Source organism: Nicotiana sylvestris, mitochondrion (assembly GCF_000393655.2).
Source record: "Nicotiana sylvestris cultivar TW 137 mitochondrion, complete genome".
Classification (NCBI taxonomy): Eukaryota; Viridiplantae; Streptophyta; class Magnoliopsida; order Solanales; family Solanaceae; genus Nicotiana; species Nicotiana sylvestris.
The window spans coordinates 132,501-140,000 of NC_029805.1; positions in this window are offsets into that span (position 1 = coordinate 132,501).

Consider the following 7,500-nt stretch of genomic DNA (forward strand, 5'->3'; position numbering starts at 1 on the left):
TATTCTATCCTTTCTACAATGCCTATAGACGAAGTGCTTCGTTTCAGATCAATTCTTCGCTGCAATCGCTTCGATCCACCCCCTCGGTGAAAAACCGTAATACGCCCTGAGGAATTCCTACCAGCAGACTTCCCTGTACTCAAAGTGAATTGTCTAAGTGCTCTCCTTTGTCTCATTGTTTATCTCGTAATCATTCGATTCCGCCCCTAAAGCTAGCTCCTACTCCTCCTCCTTCTCCTTTAGGATAGGATCCTCCTTGGTCCTTTTTACATAACATTCTCGGCTGCCTCCGGTCCGGTAGGTCGGTCGCCCTCTAGCCAGTGACTAGCCCAGCTATGGAGCTAGGTCTACACCGCCACGTCGAGACTCTCTTTCGAAAGTGAGATACCGGCTTTCATAAGAGGGAAAGATCACTCCGTCATGCAGCAGAGCAGTGTTCATCTAACTAGAAATTTCATAAGAGAAGAAGAATCGTAGCGTAGGGTCGACATAAACAATCGGTTAAAATAGTCTAATGAGAAAGCATCTGTTCACGTTCGTAGTTGCAATAAGTTTTCTTTTTTTAATCGAGATTGGCTTGGTCTTCAGTCTACCCTAATGAAACCTAAAATCTCACTCCCTCGCTTTCTCCTTCTGATAGACTAGCTTGCGCATCTTCTCTTTGGCACTCATCCTTGGCTTGGGGAGTGCTCTCTCTCTTCTGTGTCAGCGAAGGAAGGATAAGAGTAAGAGCAATCGGCCGAATGATTGTTATTCCACTTACGGTTACAGTGCCTCTATCGAAGCAGAACAAGTCTAATACTCCAGCCCTGGTTTTCGGGGATGTAATTTCGATCTAAACCCGGAAACCCATATCTTTATATACGAAATTACTTCGTCCTTTTTTTTTTAGCCCTTTTTTCATTAGGGGGGGTCTCCTTACCTTCGGTCTCATTCAAGACCTGATCAAGGGATTTCCCCTTTTTACTTTTGGTGTATAGGGCTTTTCTTTTTGTTCCCCTTTGTCAAGCAATCGAAAAGAGACCAGAACCACGTGAAAAAAGGTTTCATAAGCAAACATTATTGTGGAAATCAAGGGAGAGTGCCGTTTTAGAAAAGATACAATAGTTTCCGATTCCCCCGAGCTTAAGGGTCAATTACGGGGGGTAACCGGTCGATCAACTCATTTCGGGGTTAACCTGTCGATCAACTCTAGGCTGAGCTTCTAGTGAAAAACTAAAGCCCTACCTTATAGAATTTCATTCTGCTGTTTTGCAATAACTTGGCTTTTTTCTTCACTTCAGCTTTGAGATGATTTTAGCCACCGGGGACCGGCTCAATGAGCACCTTTGGGCGGTGCTTTCTCGATCAACTATCTGACTTATTCAGAACGACGGTGAACCAAGACATGAAGAAGTGCAATGCAAAAGAACGCCTTCTTTCTGGAGGCCTCGGGCAGTGGAAGATGAACAATCGCTAAGGAATAGCTTGAACTAAGAGGAAGTGAAGTAATACTTGGCCAATTCCCCGGTATTCATTGAAGACTTCGCACGTACCCCTGCTAATTCTTTTTCTAATACTAAGGCCGCATATCTGTACTCATTAGTAGGAAAAAGCCCTTCACTTCAAAACAATCAATCAGGACTGGTGCCATCCGCGCTTCTTCTGACTATTGAAAGTGGAAGTTCAAGCTTTGAAGCTCATTTTCCAGCATTCCTTTCAATTCTTTCAACCGATTTGGCAACTTTCAGCTATACAAAGTTAGGTGATTTACCGGGTCGACATTCATCTTGATTTCGGCCTTTATTTTCTTCCTTTGAAAGGATTGACCTGACCGGCTTGAAACTTGATTTGATTATCTAAGGAAGCCGAGCCAATTGAAAACTATATTTTTTCAAACGAAGACTCTTCTTTTTAGGAAGACGATTCCCGGCCATTCTTCGAAGCTGATTTGAAAACAAAACATTCGTTCCGTGACGTGAGGCTCCAGCTTAAAACTTTGAAACTATACCAAATCATACTCGGCAACTGAAGCATGGAGGAGAAGAGCCGGAAAGGGCGAAACCTCTCTTTTCAAAAGAAAGCGACCCGCCAAAAAACATTGCAATAGAGAACTCTTTAGCGGAAATGGTTTCCTGGCCTATTGAAACTCTTTCAGCCGATTCGCGGCAACACATTACTTCAGATCAGATTTGTGCCAATTCCTCCATTCACAGAATGCCCTTATCAATCAAACTTTCTCTCTCTTACCGGAACTACCCTCTGCAGCTCCATCTTCAGCAGCTGCTCAATCTTTCATTTCGAAAATCAAACTTGGATGTCACGGGACTTTCTCACAACTTCGTTCCTTGCGTTTTTTCCATCTTTAGCAGTTCCATATTAATCGGTTTCATTCCGATCGATCAGTCGAGATGGTTAGCTTGGGCGCTAATGGTATTTTATATTTAGAATACCTAGACTAATGACAATCTTCCTTACTTGAATTGGAATCTTAAGCAGCTCAATTCCGATCTTCACTGGTCTGAGACGGCCCTCTGTTCAAGTACCCCTTCTTCTACTCGAGCCTCGGCAGAGCCTTTTTGATCTCATTCGTATTCTAAGGAATTCTAAAGGACTCTTTCATATTGCACCGGTGCTGGAAAAGATTGGACTATTCCCTACCGAGACAACATAAACTCTTCAACGGATCCTCCTTTTTTCAACTAGTAGATCGCCTTTTCTTAAGGTTTCGTACTACTACTCAAGTGATACGTGAATTGCTCAGGAGAAGTTTTTCTAACCGGATTGAAATCGTGAGACAGTTCGGTTCTCTAGACCCATCTGCCGCCCTGGAGAAGGGGCGCGGTGTTGAAATTGTTGAACCGGAGAAATGAGTTGGAAAGGAGTGGAACGAAAGCAGACAAGTGAAGACCAAAAGAGACAGGCTTATGACTAAACACTACCCGGAACGAAGCCCAATCGATTCGAATCGGTCAGTCGAACAAACAAAGACTATAGTTCGCGATCAAGTCGTTCGCTTCTATAGCGGTTCGGAATTCCATTTTGATCTGTAAAGTTCTTCAATTGATCCATCAAGGATAGAAGGGAGCAGGGGTATAAGTAGGGGCTTCTTGAATGGGATGGCTTTTCTGGATGTCCCATAAATAAGGCCTCCAACTCTATGTTATAGCCTTCATGCCCTCGATCCGACGGTCCTCATTCTCCCACTTGGCAAGCTGCTACTGTGAACAACAAAGTAAAGGATGCTTCCAGAAACCGTCGAGGTTCTTCCTAGGAAGATTCCTTCTTTCTGTCCTATTGAGAGGATGATCCCTGGCCATCGCCTGTGGTGTTAGATCAGAAAGGTGACCACATCTAGTTCCGAGGTTGGCCTAACCTAACTTGATGACACGCTTATAGAGTTTTCCGACCTGAAATGCTGCGTAAAGCGTCTTTCTTGCTCGGTGATCAGTCAATGAAGTCATTCTGGATCCCTGACTCGTCTCATTCTGAGCCTTTGGCCTGTTTGACATTGGGTCAAATCTGTCGTCTGGGCATCGTCCCTTCTCTTGATCTACTTCGGTTACAACTCGATAGTGAGTTTTGAGGGTCAAGTAAGGGATTGGGTTGAGAGGAGGGTCACAGTCCTGCTATATACGAAATACTTAATAGCTAACGGCCGTATGGCATCTATCCATCCATGCTGAAGTTTTTGAGACTGAGGGCTTGGATCGAGGTCCTGAAAAGCGTGAAACGCAGTAAGGACATTGATGAAGTATAAGCCCTGGCGAAAGACGAAGGCGGTAAGCGAAGCGAGGACGATAATTCTCTAACCGGGCTCTTAGTGGAAGTCGAAACCCGTGTTCAAGTAAAGGAGATACTGATTCATTAATGAATTTTTACAGGCAAAATGCCGCTGACAATGTGTTGAATTGGCAGGTTACCTGATGAAGAAGCTGGGAAGGTACCAGCTGCCTGCGTGGTGTTAAACCAAAATGCTAAAGAGAGCGAAGGGGAAATCATGAACTACGTTTCATGTAATGTAGTACACTATAAGAGAGTTAGAGTACTGCAGTGGACACAATTCAAAAATAACCTTAAGGAAAGGGCTTATATAAAATAAAGAGAAATTCAAAACAAGTTAGATGCTCGTGACCCACAACAACTAATAGGGCCAACATTTTAGAACTACTATTTTTATTTTTGCAACTACATACTTTCCTGGAATAAGAAAGCCTGAAGGTGACTTAACTACTTTTTGTTAAATTTTTCTAGTCTTCCAGGCGACCGAGTGCTCCATGAACAATGAGCGCTTCCTGCTCCGCCCGCAGCGCTTGCTGCCTCTCCTCCAAACCCTCTATGCGCTCTCTGGTAGCGCGAATGCGCGCTTCTTTCCTTGCAGGATCCATTGTTCTAACACTTCTCAAAAGGAAGTTTAGCACTCTACGGTGCTCTTGAATTTCATTTTGCAGTTGCCCCATTTCGGCAGCAATTGCAGAAAGCCTGTTTGCAGTATCCATAGCCATACGTGCTAGTACTCAATTTCTTTGAAAAGAATTTGATGAAGTGAAGACACTTATCGAGCCTCCATTTATAGAGTGGTAGAGTAATCTCGCCATGCGTCAAGAATTGGATGGCAGGCACAATTCTTACTAGTTCTCCGCACAACTTTTGTGCAGTTGAAGACTATCATGCCTGTTTAATGAAAAACTGGCTGGCTCTGACTACCTTGCGGAGCAAACAAAAGATCCCAAAATCACACTGCCTGTATGAACAAACAAACTTTGCACAACCAGCTTACGTAGAAAAGATTCCATATTCTATGCCAATAGATTCGTGACATCCATGTACTGAGTCGTCAAATGAGCCACGTTAAGAAAGCCCAAGCTTATACGCATTGGCCCACAGGGTGCCCCAATAGGGCCCGAATGAAAGACCCAAGCCTACATGAATGACATGAACCATCAAAGTCCTACAAATGAAGACTTGGCCCTATCAAGCCTGCTTTCCTCGATAAAAGCCCACAGAAGGGCCAAAGCACAACAAGCCTACTCATCATCAAAGCAAGTCCAAGCCCATGCAAAAATGACCTCATTGTCATGGGAGCCCTTTCCTTACTCCTCAATATAGTCGCAGGTTCTATACATTAAGATTTGCAGCACCTATTCAGGAGCTGGGGAATCGGCTTGCAAGGAAAATCTTGATTGAAAGTCCATATCTTTCTATTTTCCTCTATCTCCGGCTAGAAAAGAATGTATGCGTCAAACTTTGATGTCTCACTGGTTTAGATACGACGAGATAATCATCAAAGTTCGGGAATCTCAACTGGAATACCTCACTGCACCGGTACCGGTTATGAGCCACATTCAGCGAAGAGTTTCTGGTCTTTGTCCCCTTAATGCATTATAAATTGCAAGGAAAATGAAAAAGAAAAAAAACTTGAATTCTATAGGTTTAGCTAAGACGATTTCGGAAATTAGAAACTTATTCCTTTTTTGTTTGGTGCGAGCTCAACTTAAGCTATACATTGCCCGAGAAGAGCTCTTTGGGTGCACCCAAAGAGCTCTTCAACCACTTGCGGCAGAATTTCTAAATCTATTTAGTATGGAGATGTTGGCACAAGAAGGTGAACTGTCATTATATATCAATCTTTTGCTCTGGCTGCTATTGACTTGACTACATTGTCTCACTGAGCAGTGTTTTCTCATGGAGGAAAGAAAGATGGGCCAAATCATGCGGGTAAGTGCCCAAGAAATTTCATACTAGCTACTTCCACTACTGTCACCCCTAAGTATTGCATTATTTGTGAGAGTTCGGCCATTTGAAGAAAAGACATCGGATTATACAAAGTGTCCCTAATGCTATGATGTTGACATAATCTGGTTGGCGGCATTTTATAATTCAAAACATTAAAGATTATTTGGATCATTGTTCCAATGTATCTCAGCCTTTCTGCAAGTTCCAATTTAGAAGGCTGAAATTGACCATTAGAAAACAAAACAATGGCCAATAAAAAGAATTCTCCTTTGAAGTTTATTTTAATGAGCATAAAACTAGGCGAAGAGTCTAATTACTGCTTTTCTGTTGTTTCACTTTATAGGGTAGGGTCACCGTGCCTATGTGGGTCATAGAAAAGAAAATACATAAAGCCTAACAAGCGAGCCATGCTTCCTTGAAATTTGCCAGAACTGTCATCACCTATGGTTGATTAAGAAAAAAAACTGGAAACAAGAGACCTGGTTTTTTTCCAGTTTCTGATTCCAGAATGTCTGCATCTATTGTTCTTGTTATAGATGAATGTTTAGATGAACTACACCTCCTGAATTACATCCCTCCTTGCATGCATTTGTTGATTCACTTCCCTCGACAACGAGAATTTAGAGTATATTGTATGGCCGCACAGTATTTTATGATTTTTCGGAGGAATTTATAGCATCCATCTGCTAATGTGTAATGTGCTGCCTGGTGACAAATCACCAACTCAGGAGTCCTTGAAAGCCTTGATCTACGGAACTGACATATACTTGTGCCCAATGCATGCATCATCAGAAGTGGCACACAAAATATTCTCATCACTGAGGCCATACAAATTGAACATTCCAGAAGCTTCTAGAGACCGGCGCCTGGGTACGGCAATTGAGGTTGCTCCTGCTATAATTCAAGGGCCCATCAGCAGAAATGTCTCGAGGAGTAGTTAAACGGGCAGGAGATAATAACAGAATAATTGTGTGCACTGGTGGACCTTATACTTATGTACCCGGGCTAGCGCCCTCTCTCTCTAGCAGAATGCTATCTGTTCTTATTCATATATTACCTTCCATTATTTAAAAAAAAACACACAGAAATAAAAAATGTTAAGATATTCTTAATGATATTCGGGCTTCTACCCAGCAGAGTCTTCCATAACTGACCGACCGGTGAAAGGATAGCCGGACCCGTTGAAAGCCGGCAGTTATTGATGGCTCGGAAAGAAAGCTGGGCTAGGTCTTCTTCCCTTAGAGAGGCTTATTCTCCTTTCCCGAGTTCTCAAATATTTTCTTTATTCTCTGTTTATTCTATTATTAGTTCTATTGTTCCGATCCGCTTGTGTTTCAGGAAATCAAACCGAAGTCAATTCATTCAACAATGCCCCCTCGGGACATTCTGTATTGGATTTTGCCAACACCGTTTCACCTTCCTTGCTTTCTGTTCTGTCTTGCATTTCACCATGGCACACTCTTCCTTTCAAACCGGTAAAAAGAAAGCCCTTAGCCATCATTACATTACTTATGCGCCAGCTTTCATCTCCTTCCACCTATACCTAATCCATTCATACGGGAAATGCCATCCTATTACTGTCCTATCCCCTGCTTTTCAACCTTTCCGTATCTCTCTTTGTACTCTTTCCTTTCTGTCTTTTCAATTCTTTTCTTTCTTTAGTTTCTTTCTTAAGTAGCTTATTAGCTTGAAAGCTTTCCTTGCCTTTAAGGCTTTACCGGAATATGCTGAAAAGTGATCGGTCATTGAGGAAGACTTAGCTTAGGGCTGAGAAGTAAGGAGACT